We start from the raw sequence: 20,293 nt of genomic DNA, 5'->3' as shown, positions 1-20,293 counted from the left end.
TGCTTCCAAATGACTTATGTCTCCCAAGATTTCCACATTAGTAATTTTTTTCATGAAGTGTCCCACAACTCATGTGTACAAATGTATCATCTGTTATATTTTTAAAAAATCTATAACAATGCATTGCAGCACAATCTTCTGTTCATTTTCTGTTCAGTGTAACAGTTCTGCTTCTGTGGTGTATCTTTGAGGACTGCACTGCATAATGATTTGGGGATGTGTTTATTATCTTACTGCCCACCCTTCACATCATGCATGTTGTTACCAAAACTGTTATTGTATCCACTATCAGTACTTCTATGAGGAATATGTCCAGGTTTTCCTTAATATTCTCAGTTTGTCCACAGTTTTATGTATGTGCTTTTCCATTACTCCACACTGCTACCTTGATACATATCAGGCATGGTAATTTGTAAACTTGTGTTATCTGCACACCTGTTCAAACACATTTTTCCTTCTGAATATTTTTTTCTGCCATTGTTTTCTTTCTCAATGTACATGACAATACCAGGGAAGTTCCCAAATGTCCACTATTGCACTCACTGCAATGCAAAACTCTATCAACCTTCCTTGTGCACTTGTTTTGTTAGGGTAACTTAGAATGTATAAAAGCCAGGGGAAGCCTATCCATTGTTGTGCCATGTGCATATGCTCACCTACTGATCTCAGGTTTGTGTATACTTCTTCTGTCTACATTGTGTACACAAGCCATGCTTTACCTCACTGTGGCAGCAAGCCTGTGTTGTGGGCTGAAGCTGGGGTTGTTCATCATGCAAAATGATTTGCATTGTTGCACATTTGATTAGCAATGCTGCTTGTCACACATAGGTGGACAGTTGTGTTAGCTCCTTCGTGATGTGTATCAGGCATTAATGTATCTGGAGACTGTCTTAAATGTTTGTTACTTGATAATTGTATTTCATCAATGTTTATTTTCATTCTGCTCTTGTTATCTCTCAATAAACATAATCCTGACTTTCTTTGTATTTCACAGGCTGACACTGAAATTAGTCACTTGTAATCAGTGCTCTACCCCAGTAAACACATTTTAAATAAATAAATCAACAAATAAATGAGTTTGTGTTTTTTTTTTAACTTGGAAACATTGTCTTCTATATGATTACTAGGTGTTAAATTGATTCTGGGCAAAATTTTGTTATTATTATCTGTTTTTGACTATTTAATCTTGATCTAATCTGGCTGCAACATGGACTTTATTGGAAAGACTGATTTATTATGCTGGTCTTAGAACTATGAATAATTCTTCACTAGAACTGCATCACTGCTTACTGTATGAAAGGACACCTAACATGTCTGAAGGGATAGATTAAAATACAGCATGGGATTGTTATTCTATAATATAAATCACCGGTTGTTGGCAGGAAAGGTTATAAAGTATTTTGTCTGTTCACATATGTATAAAATAAAGAAAAGAGAGTTATGCACTAGGGGTAATTCCTTTTATAGTGTTTGTTTTTCAAAGAGTCTTGTTTTAAGACGCATGTTCTGAGTCCAGTATGCATGCATGTTTTTAGATAAATTAAAAGTATGGTCATGTTTATTACAGGGTTGTTTGTGTGCGATATACATACTTGCTCTGACAAAAGAAATAGGCTTTGCCTACTTGTTCAAGTATACATGAAATGGAATGTTTTACTGTCTTTGTATGCAGGATTGTAAAAGAAAAGATATTTTTTGCAAAGAATGAGCACAGACTGACATTTCTCAAAATCAGCTTGCCTCAGTTCAGAACCGTGCAATACCATAGATCTGTAATGAATGATAGTAATGAAATTCAGGATTGTATTATCAGTGCTGGTATAATGGTTAAGGTATTTATCTGCAAGATACAGGGTTTGATTCTCACCTTTGGAAGAGAAATTGGCCTAGACTAAAGGTGGTCCACAAGGGCAGCTAGCCTAATACTTGCCTATGAATTTTATAAGAACATGACATGGATACCTCCGAGATGCAAGATACAGGGTTTGATTGTCACCTTTGGAAGGGAAATTAACTAGGCTTAAAGTGGTCTACAAGGGAGCTAACCTACTAATTGTCAATGAATTTCATGAAAAAATGATATGGATTTTGGAGGCACTGCTAGCAAGTTGTATTTCGCAGTACTCATAGAAGATACAAAGTTTTCTTAAAGTCATACAGAAATGCCAGACCTAGCAGCTACTGTGCTCCTTGTAAACTGATATTCCATTTCCACTACTGTGTACATTATGTAGTTACTCTCCCCTTAGTAGTTTCAAACCCTAGGACATCTGTACACTGCTGTTCTGCAGTGTACAAATGTGCTGGTACATTTGCTACCTCTCATTTACTTTAAAAGCTCAGAAACATAGCAAAGTAAGGATCACTTACACAACCACATTACTAAGAAGAAAATGTGAAATGAGGAAAGACAAATTAATTTCTTAAACCGAAGAGTACTGAAATTGGTTTTATTGTGAAATGTTGGGAAGTTAAAAAGAAACAAATGATAATAATGCAAAGCTAAATCAAATGTTGTGATTGCAGGAGATGTGCACAGTAGATAAAGTGGAGATAATGCTGGTGTGAGTGAGGAGAATCATTCTATTTCTCTGAAGAGGGTGGTGTGTCTTTGCTATTTTTGCTCTTGAATGTTATTTGGTTATTCTTTGTTTCAGGAGAAGTATCATTTGTTAACCTGTTTGTCATAGTTTGGAATGCCAGATAATCACTCTTTTCTTTTGGGACAAAAAGCAGCTGAAAAACAGGGATAATACATGATAAATGTTTTAGCACAATCAGCACATTAAGATCACATGTTTACCCAATGACAGAAGTAGTCATTCTGACAGCTATGTTCTTTACATAAAGAAACATACATGATTAGTTACCATTAACTTGGGGAAATTTGTTTCTAAGTAAAGACATATGAAAGGATAAGAGGCAATGATGCATTCTCTGTCTTTATTTGATATAATAAGTGCTTATTTCAAGCTTAATCACAATAAATGAAATACAATAACTGTGGTAGATGTCTGCAAAATGGGATTCTGACTTCTCACTTCTTCTGAAGGTCCAAGTCTCTTGTTCAGGTGTTTTGTAATCAAATAAAGGACTTTGGTAATTGTTTGACTTCTGGCATAGTCCATAATTATATCTATCCCCTTTTCATGCAGCATTAAGTAGAAGAAACAGACTGAAAAAGTTGAAATTTGTAGCACATTTGCTAAAGGGAAAATGTTAATAAAATAACCTGGGAAATTCTTCTTCTTTATTTGCCAAATAACAAGCCCACTTACCTTACCGAATGATCACACTACCAAATTTCTTCACAGGGAAAGAATGTACTTGGCCAACGTGGGGAAATTTGTCTTTTTCCCCACTCTAGTGTAATCCCTGAGTTGGTATATTTAGTTGGGGGGTGGGGGTTGACATACTTTCCTTGTTCCATGTTGGCCCAGCGCATACTAACCCTGGGACAAAATTTAGAATGTGATTGTGCTGTAAAGTAATATCTATATCTATATATATATGTGTGTGTGTGTGTGTGTGTGTGTGTGTGTGTGTGTGTGTGTGTGTGTGTGTGTGTGTGTTAATTTATGTGTGAGTGCATGTGTATGTGTGCCCTTGTAGTTGTGTACATACATACATATTTGCTGTACAGGTAGAATGTTTATGCATCTGTATATGTATGTACGTGTACTGGGGGTAACTGAAATTATAAGACTTTCAGTAATAATTATAGAGTTGGGACTTTGTTTTCCTGAACCATTTCAAAATGGGAAGGAGTGACCCACATCTGCAAGAGTTCAGGAGCATGTATAACACACACAGCCTGTACTCATACTGGCCTTGGTATCAGTCATATGTCTGCAGCTATTCACTATCTGCAAACCCAGATGGAATTTGTAGTTAGTGGTCATCACAATACAAAACTGAGAAATGCCTCAAACTAAGGGTGTTGCTAAAATGCAAGTAATACGTAAGAGAATGTAGGGAAACATACACAGCACTGCTTACTTAATAGCTCCTCTGCAGCTTATCCAGTGGACAAAGACTGTCAAAATTGTTTGAAGAATATAGCTGCTGGTTAACTTAGTGGAGATACAAAGAAGCAGTTTTTGCACATTGGAAAGGGATTGATTTCTAAAAAAAAATACCGCAGTAGCTGTATGGCTAAAATACGGCATACATACATATAAAATGTATATGCATATAATTATGCAAATAAAAGCAGTAACAAAGGTAAACAGGGGCAAAAGAAACATTCAGGTGAATACAGCACAGTCAATTTGAGCATAGCAATTCCCTCCAGGCACATATTTTTGTTCTTAACAAGAACTGAAGGACACCTTACACCTCCCCACCTCTCTGTAATGGCACCCTATTCCCACTTCATCTTTCCTTTCTTCACAGTTAAAACAATTTATGTCAGGTATACTATCATCAGCACAACACATTAATGGAACTGAGATATCACTTCTCTGCAACAGAATAATAATAGCCTGTTCAAATGATTTGGTCCCTTCAGTTCAATGATGTAATTCACATTTTCCACTCACAGTTTGCAAAAATCATTACTGATTGAAATTAATAACAGTTTCTCCAGTTTAACAGCTACATGTATATTATTTACTGTAACAAAATTATATACCACTCTCCCTGTACCAAAAATACTGATGAAAGTTCTAGTAGTACCTAGCTAATACGATCCACTATATGTACTTACAAACTGATGTGCCACTGCTTTGTCAAAATTACAACTAGAATGTACAAATATTACAATAAATGAAAGTCAGAAACAGTAGACCTCCAATAAAAATGAAGTTATGTCTGTCTTACATGGTGCAACTTTCTGGTGGCTCTTTATGCAAGTTTGTGCCTGTCTGTCTGTCTATCTATGTACATTTCAGTCTGTCTACCCGTTGCCAACAGTACTATGCAAATATATAGCATAGTCATATACATAAACCAAGTGGGATGATCTGGACATACAGTCTAAGAGAGTTTATTACACAAGACTGACAAAAAATGATGATGATGCATTTTATGATACAATGCTGATACACAGTACACCCTACTTTGAGCTTATAAAGTTCAAAGATCAGATAAATAGATATAATTTTTTTCACGTCCACAGCACCACTCTTGAAGTTGACTTACTCATGCTTACAGTGCAGCATGTGCTGCAATACAGAGATCTCCCTTCTTATGCCTACAGCCTCTCTGTGTGCACTCACTAGATGTGCTGTAATACAGAGATCTCCCTTCTTATGCTACAGCCTCCCTGTGTGCACTCAATAGATGTGCTGTAATACAGAGATCTCCCTTCTTATGCTACAGCCTCCCTGTGTGCACTCACTAGATGTGCTGTAATACAGAGATCTCCCTTCTTATGCTACAGCCTCCCTGTGTGCACTCACTAGATGTGCTGTAATACAGAGATCTCCCTTCTTATGCCTACAGCCTCCCTGTGTGCACTCACTAGATGTGCTGTAATACAGAGATCTCCCTTCTTATGCCTACAGCCTCTCTGTGTGCACTCACTAGATGTGCTGTAATACAGAGATCTCCCTTCTTATGCTAAAGCCTCCCTGTGTGCACTCACTAGATGTGCTGTAATACAGAGATCTCCCTTCTTATGCTACAGCCTCCCTGTGTGCACTCACTAGATGTGCTGTAATACAGAGATCTCCCTTCTTATGCTGCAGCCTCCCTGTGTGCACTCACTAGATGTGCTGTAATACAGAGATCTCCCTTCTTATGCTGCAGTCTCCCTGTGTGCACTCACTAGATATGCTGTAATACAGAGATCTCCCTTCTTATGCCTACAGCCTCTCTGTGTGCACTCACTAGATGTGCTGTAATACAGAGATCTCCCTTCTTATGCTACAGCCTCTCTGTGTGCACTCACTAGATGTGCTGTAATACAGAGATCTCCCTTCTTATGCTGCAGTCTCCCTGTGTGCACTCACTAGATGTGCTGTAATACAGAGATCTCCCTTCTTATGCTACAGCCTCCTTGTGTGCACTCACTAGATGTGCTATAATACAGAGATCTCCCTTCTTATGCATACAGCCTCCCTCCCTGTGTGCACTCACTAGATGTGCTGTAATACAGAGATCTCCCTTCTTATGCCTACAGTCTCCCTGTGTGCACTCACTAGATGTGCTGCAATACAGAGATCTCCCATCTTATGCATACAGCCTCCCTCCCTGTGTGCACTCATTAGATGTGCTGTAATACAGAGATCTCCCATCTTATGCATACAGCCTCCCTCCCTGTGTGCACTGACTAGATGTGCTGTAATACAGAGATCTCCCATCTTATGCGTACAGCCTCCCTCCCTGTGTGCACTGACTAGATGTGCTGTAATACAGAGATCTCCCTTCTTATGCATACAGCCTCCCTGTGTGCACTCACTAGATGTGCTGTAATACAGAGATCTCCCTTCTTATGCTACAGCCTCCCTGTGTGCACTCACTAGATGTGCTGTAATACAGAGATCTCCCTTCTTATGCTACAGCCTCCCTGTGTGCACTCGCTAAAAAAAAAAACAAATTATCTCCTTAACTTGCAGCTAAAGATGCCCACTCATGATCACCAAATGCTTTGATGTAATTCTAACAGCATGCAAAAATAAATAGTGGTTACCATCAGAAAAACATAGAAAATAAAGTGTTTTGTTCATAATGACAATTTCTGGTTTATCCCTCTGCATCCAAGTGAATGCACAATGCAGCCTGCAGTAACACAAAAGGGTTCATGTTGTCTAATGCAGCACTGGATCAGCATCTGTAAAAATAAAAAAAAAACTTTCTGCATTTTGTAAGATTTTACAAAAAATGTCTTTGCTTCCCTTGCCTTCACTGTTGTGCAGACTGCTTCCAGTCATTCACTGTGGAGCTGCACAGTCACCTGACTGCATTACCATCTGACTAGTTTCTCCACTGATGATATTAGATGTCTGTTTAGCTCTATATGGAACCATTTTTAATTCCTCTTCATACTTCAGTTCCGAGAAAGTAGTAATACAGTGTCTTATGTATGCTGCCTTTTATCCATTTATTGGTACTGGCAATTCCAGATACTTTTTATTATTTTTAGTCAGTTCTGCAGCATGCTCAGTGTCTGTTGTATGTTGGAATCCTTAAAGCTGTTTTGTAAAATGTAAGTAAAGGAACTTATCTTAGGGAAGCAGTGGAGTTTTTTATTTATGAATGTATGTATGTATTTATTTATTTTCATTTTTAGCAGGGTTAGCCTACTTGACACAAATGTCCCTTCTCTAGGGCTATCTGATCACATTATCTGTTTAAATTATATACTAAGTTTTACAATGCCTTTCACTCTTGATCCTAAACGGTGAACAGATCTCCACGTGTAGTCGGTGGTGGAGCTAGCTCTAAAAAGAGATGTTTTAGCCCTGTGGGCAGCTGGAGCTCTATATAGAGCTATTACAGATCTCTATGAGCTCTGAGAAGAGCTGTTTTGTGTTTAGAATGCCCTTTCGGGCAGATGCGGTAGTTCTAAAAAGAACTGTTTCATTTGGTTCACTGAAGCTGTGTCTGTGCCTCAGGCTGGTGTTACCGGAGATGATACAGATTTCTGTGAGCTCTGAGAAGGGCCGTTTTGTGTTTTGAATGCCCGTTCGGGTGTTGGTAGTAGCTCTAATAAGAACTTTTTTGTTTTATTCTTCAATGTGTCTCTGGTTGCTCTTACCAGAGCTTTTGCAGATCTCTGTGAGCTCTGAGAAGAGCTGTTTGGTGTACTGTGAGCTCTGAGAAGAGCTGTTTGGTGTAAGGTACAGATCCACGTGAGCTCTGAAAAGAGCTGTTTTGTGTATGGACACAATGGGCTCTGGGAAGAGCTGCTGTTGTGTCCTTCGGTGTTCCGCGGTGGTGTCGATCTCCGTTGTCCTTCTTGTTGAACAGATCTTTGGTTCTTTTGCTATGTGTGAGTCCTAAAAAGGACTATTTGTGCGCTCCCCAAGCGCTGGTCAGAGCAAGAAAGTAGGCACTTGCAGGTGAATTGAAACAAACCCTGTGACCTAGACTACAGGAACCACTTTGTATTAAAGGGAAAGTTGGGTAGCTTAGTGCTTAAGATGTTGTAATACTATGCTAAGAAAAAAATATACTAAATAAAGAAGTATTTCCACTCAGACTATTTTTTGGGGAAAGGTTTTATTTTATTCCCAGGGAAATAGGGGAAGTTCAGCATTATAAATTTACAACTGCCTGTGCTATTTACTGGTTCAGTTCTGTGACAGTAAAAATGCAGTTAGCAAGGAGCATATATAATCAGCAGAAAAATAATATAAGAGCAAGTAAGGATCAATATTCACCAATATATTACTATGGTTATTATTGATTACATCACAATCAGACATTTGAGGTATGCACAGTCAGTAAACTGTCTGCTGGGCACATAGGCTTCTGTCTGCTGGGAGGATTGCAAGAAATTGTATTGCATGTGTGAAGGTGTCTGACAGTGCAATATATATATATATATATATATATATATATATATATATATATATATATATATTGCTGTGGCTGTTATTTAATATTTATGTTTTTCCTTGTTGATATGATCACAATCAGCATTGTAGCTACCACTGGTGTGTGTGTGTGTGTGTGTGTGTTTTTCCCTCTCTAGTGTAATCCTGGAGTTGGTATATTGAGTTGGGGGTGGGGGGGGTGCAGCCCCCCAGCTGGCAGGGTTTGACATACCTTCCTCGTTCCATGTTGGCCCAGCGCATACTTACCCTGTGAAAAAAATTTAGAATGTGATTGTGCTGTAAAGTAATATCTATATCTATATCTGTGTGTGTGTGTGTGTGTGTGTGTGTGTGTGTGTGTGTGTGTGTGTGTGTGTGTGTGTGTGTGTGTGTGTGTGTGTGTGTGTGTGTGTGTGTGTGTGTGTGTGTGTGTGTCTGTGCATATGTGCTTGTGCTTGACTGTGAGCATGGGCCAGATTCAGGAAGGCTTACACGGAGTTCAAGAGTAGTGTAAGCCTCCGTGTAAGCCTCCTGATTCAGCAACAGCCCAAATCTCCGTGTAAGAGACAGCTAACACGTCTCTTACACGGAGTGGGCGTGGAAATGCTCAATACCTCATTTGCAGCCCAAGATATGCAAATGAGGTATGTGAGCGATCCACGAAGCTTCCAAACCAGTCCGTGTAACGGACGTGTTGCAGAAATGTACTCAGCTGACAACTGAGTACATTTCTGCAATTAAAACGGAGCTATGTCAGCTCCAAATAAAGGGTGCATTTGTTATATTAAGCATGCCAATGGCCAAATATGTGGCCATTGGCATGAAAGTGTTGCAAAAAAGTTATATAACTTTTTTTTTCACGGGATTTATGTGTTTAACTGTAGCACACCCGCGCAAATGGGGTGCGCCACCTAAAACTGAAAACCGGCTTATAAGCCCACAATTGTGGGATTTATGTATTACATGAAATGTCAATGGAGGGACTTGCAGAGCAAAACAATATGGCCTCCGTTTCGTGGTTGTCAAGGGGAAGCTCCGTGTAAGATATGTAACTAAGCATTACTAGGCAATCCTATGTAAATGAGGCTTACAATACTGAATCACACTGCCACATAAGTAATGAGCACTTTCTGAGTCGTGTAAGAGTTAGAGAAGGGGAGGAACAGAGTAAGAGGTAGGTGACATCATGGGGGGGAAGGATAGAAAGAAATGTACCAGATTGGAGGGCAATGTAAGGTAAGAGATGACAGACAGACACCAGGGAGGGAGGTGTGTCCCAACAGAACACTGGGAATGTCAAGAAATTGAGGGCATACGCTATCCCTACACTCTAAGTTTCTTGAAATACGTGCATGCTGCGTGCGGTAAGACAGGTTCAACATGTGGGAGCGTGTTGCAAACTGTTTACAACGGTTTGCGCTGCGCACGCGCAGCACGTGTAAGGCGGTGCGCGCTTTAGCATGAATCAGCCTAGCTAACACCGTAAGTATGTGTGCGCGTGTAACACCGTAGGGATGTGTACACGCTAAGTTACTGTGAGCGTGTTTAAGCCGGTGTGCACATTGCTCCCCTCAGGAAACAGAGAGGAAATAGGAAACAACCAAAATACAGGGAAATTGCCAGAAGATACTACTAAAGTTAAGTGGTGGAAACAATTAGAAGCAGGCAATTACACAGGCAGACTAGAAGCCCAACCCAGCACTTAAAACACAACAAAGAGCAGTGCAGGCTGTTTCTCACAAGAGATACTGCCAGAAACTAAGCTATCAGAGTTGAAACCTGAAAAAAGCTGAACTCAGAGCAGAAATGCTAGGGGCTGCCATAGCTGTTATAATCAGACATAGGCGAATTGCCGAGGGTGGTGATAATGCAGATGCTGACAGACAACCCAGAGTGAGGAGAAGGAGAAGAGTATACAGGCCTAGGGTCACCTACCATGGGTTACATGAGCTGGAGATAGTAGAGCGCTATAGAGTGGACAGAGAGCTCCTGCAGCAGATTGTTGAGCTGTGCAGGCCACGCCTCACACACAGAACCAACAGAGGGGAACCCATCCCAGTGGAAACCAAGGTATGTGTTGGCCTAAGAATACTAGCAACAGGTACCTTTCAGAGACCAACTGGCGATATGATGGGGATATCACAGGCATCAGCCTCCAGGGTACTGCACCAGTTCCTGGATGCCATGTCACCACATGTCAGTGATCATATATATGTCCCTAGTGACCGTGAGGTTGTGTCCAGCAATATGCGACTCTTCCAGCAAATAGCGGATACCCTGAGGTGCTGGGTGCAATAGACTGCACGCATACGCATCAAGGCACCAGCTGGTGAGCGGGTAGAGTCTACATTAACCGCAAGGGATACCCTCCATCAACTGCCAGGTCGTGTGTGATGCCCAGGGCATAATAATGAATGTGTGTGCTGGCTGCCCTGGGAGCTACCACGATTCCCACATCTGGCATCTGACGAGCTGTACCAATCATTTGCCAATGGGGACTTCCCACACGGACACCTAGTGGGGATGCTGGTTATGCACTCGAGCCGTGGCTGATGACACCCATCAGAAATGCACACACACCGAACAGGAACGCCATAATGAGGCACACGCACAAACACGTAATATCATAGAGCGTGTGTTTGGGCTGCTCAAGTCACGGTTCCGTGTCTGGACACGCCTGGTGGAGCTTTGCAGTACACACCAACTACATGTACCCAAATGATCATGATATGTGCTATGCTACATAATATGATCCCGCGGAAACAGCTGCAGCAGGACCAGCACAGGGCTGGGCCAAACATCCCCCACCATTGCCAAGGCCACCACAGGCAGGGTGACTTGGAGGAGGAACAACCTGACCTTGTCCCAGTAGGCAGAAGGAGGCGTGCCCAGTATGCCCTGGCCTTGGCAAAGAGGCAACGATAGCACATATGCTTGGTCAGTAGGAACACTGGGACCGATACCCACTCTGACTCACTCATACAGTAACAGGGATGCCTAACATGACACAACCTGCTTCCAAATGTACAGGGAGTGTAGTATGTGCATCCGACAGAGGCAGCCCTGCAGCACCACCCGAGGCATGAATGCCATGTGTTAAGTAATGTAATACCATGTATCATATGCACACCTGAGGACCATGACTAACATCCACCCTCACCAATCATAAACCACAAAACACAAACCCACCTCATAGCTATCACAAGGGATAGGAACCTAGATGTAATGCTACCCAATGCCAAAGGTATAAACAGCAAGATGTGTGCAGTGTAAATGCACACAGTATAGGGAATGCACATATCAGTGCTGTAATAGAAAACAGGGTCAAAGCACATCAGCACCCTGACACTACCAGGGTCACACCTCATACAGTGATGTACATGTGCAAAACATGGAACAAGATACAAAATGAGGGTGACTACCAATAAATGGCATGGATAACCACACACCCTGTTGTTACCACAACAAGAAGCAACATGCATTAGCCATGGTCAAACACCAATGGCTAAAACTGACTACTACTATATAGCTTGCTGCAGACCACTGTCCTAATAGCAGCAACTGCCCCAGGCCTATGTTCACAGGTTCACAGGTTCATACTAGGCTATCTGCCCTAGGGCATTTATAAGCCTAGACCAGAGTTCCGTGGAGTCTGCCGCACCTTCACTCTGATGGATAATTTGCCCATTATATTGCTGTGCCTCTGACAAGCAGTGATACTGAGGTTATCCCTGGGGCATACCTGCAATCTCCCATCCATTGATTAAGATCTCACTTGAACAAAGCCAGTGAGGTACTCAGCCTCACATGTACCAGGATGTTGTTCCACAGCATAGGGACTCTCTGGTTGAAGAATCTGTCCCTCCAGCACATCCTATTAATATCTGTGTTGAGGTTTAAATCTCCTGCCACTGTAGTTCTGATGGATGTAGAGGTCTTGAGGTGAAGCGTGTACATTAACTCAGGTTTGGACATGGCCTTGGATGTCAGGCACAGGTCACCTCTGAGCAGACGGTAAGTCACGGAATCAAGCTGGAATTCCTCCAGTCGGGCAGCATAAGAAATATGTTTGAGACCCTTTCTCCTCCTGTCGAGGAATTTGTGGGCCCATCCAATTGCCATAGGTGTCGGGTCATATACATGCTGAATGGGGCATTGCACTCAATCAATGGTCCGATGAGTGAAGAGTACAGGGGAACAATGACCTCCCTGGATCTAGATGTGAATCCCTGCATGATGAGGTGGGCAATGTAGAAGTTCTACCTAACTACCCTGGCAACGTGAGTGTCAAACAAAGGTTACTCTCAACCTGGGTGCCCAGGTCCCTGATAACCTCCTGTGTGCTTAGAGGATTGCCACCTACATGGGAACTAGTGGTAACCTTGTTCTTCCCAAAGGGTATGGCTATGCATTGTTTAGTGTGTAATGTAAGGCCATGGCTCTGGCACCAGTTATCCGTGTCTATGACACCCTTCTGAAGGATGTCTGTGTCAGATGGGTGTCCAACTATGGTTCCCAGTCTGCAGTCATCTTCAAACTTTGTCAGCCATAATCCTGCTGTGTTTGCTTGTACTTCTGAAAAGTAGATGCTGAGCAATAGTGGGCCCAGGACTGAGCCCTGTGGGACACCACTTGTGACAGTTGTGGAGTGTGACATGGCACCAGCAAGTCTGAACCTGTCTGTTCTGTCACGTAGCCGGTTTGCAACCCATCTTGTGATGTATGGGTTCACATTTAAGCTGGTGATGTTTTCAATGATACCCGAGTGGGGTATTGTGTTGAAAGCCTTTGCCAGGTCAAGGTAGGCTGTGTGGAGTGCCTTGCCCTTGTCAATGGCCTTGGTGTCTGTTATGAAACAGTCAACCAAGTTTAAAAGGCATGATCTGCCCTCAACAAAGCCTAACTGGGTTGGATCTAATGTCTGCAAGTCCCCTATGTCCTCATCTATGACTTCCATTATGATCTTCTCCATAGCTTAGCAGACCCTGCTTGTCAAGCTGATGGGATGGTAGTTTCCGTGGTCGGTGGGGCACCCCATGTGAAGTGGGTCCACCATTGACATATGCCACTCCTTGGGAACATATCCTGAGTTGAGGCTAAGATCATACAGCTGCCCTGACTGCGGGTTTAATTCTTGAGTGAGTTCATGGAGCACAAAACCAGGGACACCATCTGGTCCCATGGATGCTGCGCCCTTTCCCTTGGATAGAGCAGTTCCCACCTGAGCATTTGAGATGTTTGGGGGCCTACAATCCTCTTTCATACATATCTCCAGTTGTGGTGGAGGGTGGGTGGAGAATCTGCACTGAACCTGTCAGCCAGTATGTTGGCAATGTCTGTAGGTTCAGTGATATTTACAGCATTCTGAGCCTATTCTGAGCATATCTGGGAGTTTCCTCCCAGGTGTGTAACGATCTATAAAAGGCCTCATTGTTGTCCCGTGAGCCCTTAGTGGGTTTACTCCCAATATTCGCCTTGGATGATTTCATCGGGGATCTCAATGTTTCACCTATATTGAGCAGGGTGTCTACCCTTCCACGGATACCGCTCTATCTTGTAGTACCTCCTTCCTTGTGTTGTAGTGCTTGTTTATGGCTGAGGTCCACCACACTGGACGCTTGCCCCTGGTACAACGAGTCTGTGTTTTGTTTGGGATTGCCTCATCCATGCAGTCTTGAAGGTGCTGGTAGAAGGCAGTTGTAAGTGATACAGTGGCTTGGGTAATGGTGTCTGCTGGCTTGGGGCTTTGAAAGAGACCACAACAGTCATTAGAAGTGTGTAGTCGGCTTCTGAGAGGTTCTGCACTGTGGTCTTTTCTATCTGGGGTGGAGGTGGGATGTGGACTTCCACTGAGAGTAGGTCATGATCTGATCTCACCAATGATGGGTATACCTCTGGTGTTGAACATTGTGAGCCCATGTTTGTGATGATGAGATCTACTATGTTGTCTCCTCTTGTGGGGATGGTGACTAGTTCTTCCATGGCATGTGAGTGTATGAACTCTAGGAACCTGTGGGCTAGAGTGTTGTGGCTGTAGTACTGATCCCAGTCTATATTTGGATAGTTGGGATCACCCAGTGTGATGGTGTTTGCAGGTACATGCATCCCCGCCACTGTTTTCATGAAAGCTCTGTGAGGTACCTGAGTTTCAGAGGATGGCCTGTAACATGCTACAAACTTCAGAGCAGTCTTGCCTATGGTTAATTGCACCCGGATGGTGTACAATGCATCGTGTGTTGCCACCAACCATGAGGTGAGGGTGTCCCTGATGAATATTGCTATTGCCACCCCTCATAGTGGTAATATGTGTACTGCATAGATACGAAATATTGTGCCTCTGACTTAGTAGTGACACATTATGACCACCTTACATAATTGAATAATGTGACTATGCCTCTGTCCAGTCTGTGCCCCTGTCCACATGCAGCTGTCCAGATGTCTCTTGAAGAGAGTCAGTGAGGTACTCTGTCTAACATGAACTGGGATACTCTGCTAGAGTGTGAGATGCCTCTGAGTTATGACTCTGTCCCTTCAGCATGTCCTATACATGTATGTGCTGAGGTTCAAATCTTTAGCTCCCATGTTTCTGGTGGATGTGGATTGCTTGCAGTGGAGCATGTCTACCAAATCCTGATCGGACATGGTCTTGTATGTCAGGCATAGGTCACCTGTAATTATGTGGTATGACACTGAAAAAAGCTTGTTTTAGTTATTCTGGAAGTATATGACATGTGTTGTAGATCCCTGATCATCATGGTAAGGTACTTGTGGGGTCTCTCCAGCTGCTGCAAGTGCTGGTTGAGGTACATACCAAATGGGGCGTTGTATTCAAGCATGGGCCTGATAAGGAGAAGTATAGTGGTACAATGACCTCCTATGGTCTGGATGGAATACCCTCCATGATAAGGTGGCCAAGATAGAAAGTCTGTCAAACAACTTTGGCAACATGGGTGTCAAATGAGATGTCACTATCTACATGTGTCCCCAGCTGTCTGATTTGTTTCCTGTACTCATTGGGTTGCTGTCTATGTACAGATCTGTGGGTACTGTGTTCCTCCCAAAGGGGATGGCTACACATCAGTCGCAGTCAGTTTTAGGCCATGAGTCCAGCACCAGCTATCTGTCAGTGTGACGGCAGTCTGTAGGATGTGTGTGCTGGCTGATGTATTCACTATGGTGCCCAGGTTGCAGTCATCTGTAAACTTTGTCGGCCACAACCCTCCTATGTTTGCTTTCACATCTGAAAAGTAAATACCAAATAAGAGAGGTCCCAGGACACAACCTTGTGGGACACCACTTGTGACTGGCTTCAACCTGACAAGGCACCTGCAATGTTGACATTATGGGTTCTGTTTCTGAGCCATTTTGCAACCTATGCTGTGACATATGGTGTTATATCTCAGCTGTTGAGCTTGTCTATGATGCCTGAGTGGGGTATTGTGTCAAAGGCCTTAGCCAAGCGCAGGTAGGTTGTGTGGACTGTGTAGCCCTCATCAACGGCTCTACTGACAGTTTCAAAGTAGTCAACTTGGTGCAAAACGCAGGATCTGCACTGTACAAAGCTGAATTGGGTGTGATCAAGGGTCTGTAGGACACCAATGTCTCTGTGTGGAAGCTCCATAATGACCCTTCACAAAGCTTTGCAGACAAGGCTGTTTAAGCTTCTGTGGTGGTAGCTGCCAGGGTCTGTGGAGGCATCTCCTTTGTGGAGTGGGACCACTGTTGCCGACGCCAGTGTTCAGGTACAGATCCTGTAGCAAGGCTAAGGTTAAATAGGATCTGCATATACAGGTTTATCTCCATCTGTAGTTCACATAGCATGCAACTGGGGATACCATCAGGTCCCATTGATGCTGTGTACTCGTCTTGCTGACTGCGGCTCTCACATGGACATCCAGGATGACAGTGAGGTTACATACAGCTGTGATAACTATCATGTCTTGGGGTGAGGGAGCGGCTACATTGCACTGAACTGGTCTGCCAGGGTGTCAGTAATATCTGTCAGGTCCCTGGGATATAAGTTGTTGTGTACCAAATCTGAGCATATATGAGGGTTCCCACCCAGGCGTCAGACATAACTGAAGAAAGCAGTGTGGTTACCTTCAGCGCCTGTGGTGATTTATGTCCCCAAGTTGAACTTGGGTGTCTTTATGTGAGAATGTAGCTTTCTACTACTGCTGATCACAGCTGCCTTACATTCTGGAGATGTAGCTCTGTCTTGCATTAGTATCCTTCATCTGTTATACAGTTTGTTTATGGCTGGGGTCCACCAGACAGGCCACTTTCCTTGGTGGTGAAGGTGTCATTCTCATTTGTGATTGCATGGTCCATGCTTACTCGGAGATGTCCGTAGAAAGTGTCTGTGCAGGAGTCACCATTGTGTGTTGTGGTTTCCACTGGCCCAGTGGGCTTAATGGATACCATCTCAGTCCGAAGAAGTGTGAAGTCAGCTTCTGAGCTGTTTGTCACTATACCCCTGGTATCATACTAGCACTGACACAGGTGTAAACAATTCCCCAGAATCCATCAAACAAAATGGACATGCAGGCTTACAGATGCCCTAGGGGTAGCCTAGTATGAACCCATTATGATACAGATTGTACAGGACACTACAGATAACCCCAAGGCTGTTGCAAATGATGGTAGTAAGCATGTTGTTGATTCCTGGATATGCTCCGGATCACACCGATATTACAAACAACATACCAGACACACACAGGTATGGCCAACATACATCCTGACATGTGCAGTGCAAACCCCCATAATGCCAAATACCTTCCCCAGCAGACTGCCGCCTCCTGACATTATGTCACCCTTACCACAGGGTACGCACCAAAGAGCAGTGTACAACAACAGTGGGTGTTCTCAACAAAGGTGTCTCCTGAATGGATAGGAAAAACAACCACCACAGAATCATGAGAGTTTTGGTCTGCACAGCTATGGAAAGGACCAGCATGTACCACAGACATAATGATATTGTGGATCTATTGACACCCGACCCTACCCAGTGTGGGTTTACAAAGTGCAGACCCCACCCCTAAACATGTGTGACTCAGTTGAAACAGTACTTGAAGTCAGTGATGAGGGCAATGTGGTCCACACAGTGTAGCCGGACCTTGCAAAGCCTTCTGTACAATACCCTATGTGTTCCGTGATAGATTTGCTCACCAGCTGATATATACACCCCAATGTCATGGGAGGGTTTGCAAACCAGACCAACGACAGAACTGACATGGTCAGACATGCAGCAGCCATGTCAGACTACAAACCACATATAACAGGCATCCCACAAAGCTTGGTCCTGGGACCTTCACCATCTGGTATATATGCCCCATAGGTACAGGCCAACAAGTAAGGACTGTGCTGGAACATGTTTGTAGAGGACAACAAGCCGCCTGACATATCTGATACACCAGCTGACACAAGCATCCCATAAAAGGGCCACATAGAAACAGACAGCTGGTGCCATAGCCATGTCAGCATGTTAAATGGTGAAAACAGTATAGTCAGCCTCTGTGGATAATCCAGTAAGTGACCACCAATTCCCACATAGGTGTCGACCCATGACATTCCTAACATGTAATGCCAGAATGGGGACACAAGGTGATAGATATCCTGCATTGGACAAAAATGTGGCTGTAGGGTTAACAGCAACAATCCATATACCAACCTAATCATGAGGGTTATGACATCTAGCTAAGGGGAGGTCATTGTGGTTTTGCAGTTATCTTTCAGCAGCATTACAAATGACCACAACAGCGCCTGTGTGGTGTACCTCAGCAGATAGATTCAGCAACTGTAAAGTCCACAACAGTACCTCACCAGGAGTATCAAAGAGCTGGAACACATGTAATGTGTCGCCTGATTAAACAGAATGCAGTGACACACACTGCCATGCTGGCCACCCAGACACAAGCTGTGCCTGATGTAGAAAGCCATGTCCAAGCTGTCAGCAATGCACATGCCGTACCTTGTACAATGTGAATGGCAGGGAGATATGCACATGAGGGACCTGAACCCCAGCACTGACATATATAGGACAGGCTGTACTGCATTATCCAAAACACAGAGGCCACCCCCACACATGAGTAAACTAACACTACAGGTTGTCCATAAAGACACTGGTTGAGTCCCCTCAACAGGAATCCTAATGAGTGGATGGGAGATGGGAGGTTTACCCTGGGTATCAATGTTATGTCACAGGTAGACAGAGGCACAGTATACTAAACAAGACATATGACATGTCAAACAACGCTTACAATGTGTTGATGGACAATCACATTCTCCGACTAGCATTAGGTCAAGATACCTCTTGAACACAGCCAGCAAGGTGCTCTGCCTCAAATGGACCAGGATTGTATTCCACAGCATAGGGAGTCTCCGAATGATAACTCCATCCCTACAACATGTCCAACATACATCCCTGCTAAGGTGTCAGTCACCTGCACTAGTGGTTCAGGTGGATCTTCTGAGTCTGAGGTGGAGCATGTCCATTAATCTCTGTTTGGACATGGCCTCGCATGTCAGGCACATGTCACCTCTAAGCAGACGGTATGTGAGTGAATAGAGTGTGAGTGTCTTCAATCTGGCAGCATGTGACAGCTGTTGTGGTTCCTTGATCCTTTAGGTGGGGACAGTCAGGGTGTCTCCAATTGCTGCAGATGTTGGGTGAGATACAGCCAGAATAGGGCATTTGACTTGATCACCGGTCTGATAACTGAAGAGTACAGGGGAACAATGACCCACTAGATCTGGATGTGAATCCCATCCTTATCAGGTGGGCAATGTAGAAGGTCTTCTTAGCCACTTTAGCAATGTGAGTCTGAGAAGAATGGCGACTGTCAACCTGGGTCCCCAGGTCCGTGATAACCTCCTCTGTGCTTAGAGGATTGCCACCAATATGGTAGCTTGGGGTCACCTTGCTTTTCCTGAAGGGTATGTCTACACATGTTGTGCACTCTGACTTCAGGCCATGGCCCTGGCACCAGCTATCAGTTACTGTGAGTCCCTTCTGAAGGATATCTGTGTGTGATGCACTGTCCACTATGGTGCCCAGTGTGCACTCATCTGCTAACATTGTCATCCAAAGTCCTCCCATGTTGGCCTGTTCTCATGGGAAGTACATGACAAACAATGGTGGCCAAGGACTGAGCCCTGTGTGACACCACCTGTGACCAGCCTGGAGTCTAACATAGTGCCAGCAACTCTAACCCTGTGGGTCCCGTCCTTAAGCCAGTTTGCAACCCATCTTGTGACATATGGGTTTACATTTCAGTTGTGAGGTCTTTCCACAATACCTGAGTGGGGTATTGTGTTGAAAGTGTTAGCAAGAACAAGGTAGGTTGTATGGACTGCCTTTCCCCAACAATGGCCTAAGTGACCAATTTGAAGATGTCAACCCAGTACAAAAGGCATGATCTGCCCCTGACCAAGCCAAAATGGGATGGGTACAATGTCTGCATGTCCCCTATATCATTGTTCATGAGCTCAATTATGATCCTCTCCATAGATTTGCAGACTACACTTGTTAAGCTTATGGGGCAGTAATTACCAGGGTCTGTAGAGGCACTGCCTTTGTGCAGATGTGCACAACTGGACCTTAACCAGCCTGTTGTGCACACTATGGAAATGTAAATCAGTGATAGGACTGAAGCCCAGGATACTGACCACCACAGTGAAAGTACTGAAACACTACACTAGACAGTGCTACAGTGTTAGGTCAGTATGAACGGATGTTGACAATTGTGTGCAAAGTATCCCATGCAAAACCTGCAGGCACAGTATACTCCCAGTTTTGTTCACACAAAAAG

The sequence above is a fragment of the Protopterus annectens genome, chromosome 2.part2, assembly GCF_019279795.1.
Source record: "Protopterus annectens isolate FY-2018-M chromosome 2.part2, PAN1.0, whole genome shotgun sequence".
NCBI classification, from domain to species: Eukaryota; Metazoa; Chordata; order Ceratodontiformes; family Protopteridae; genus Protopterus; species Protopterus annectens.
The sequence above is the reverse complement of the archived record's forward strand: the minus strand, read 5'-3'. Positions refer to the sequence as shown.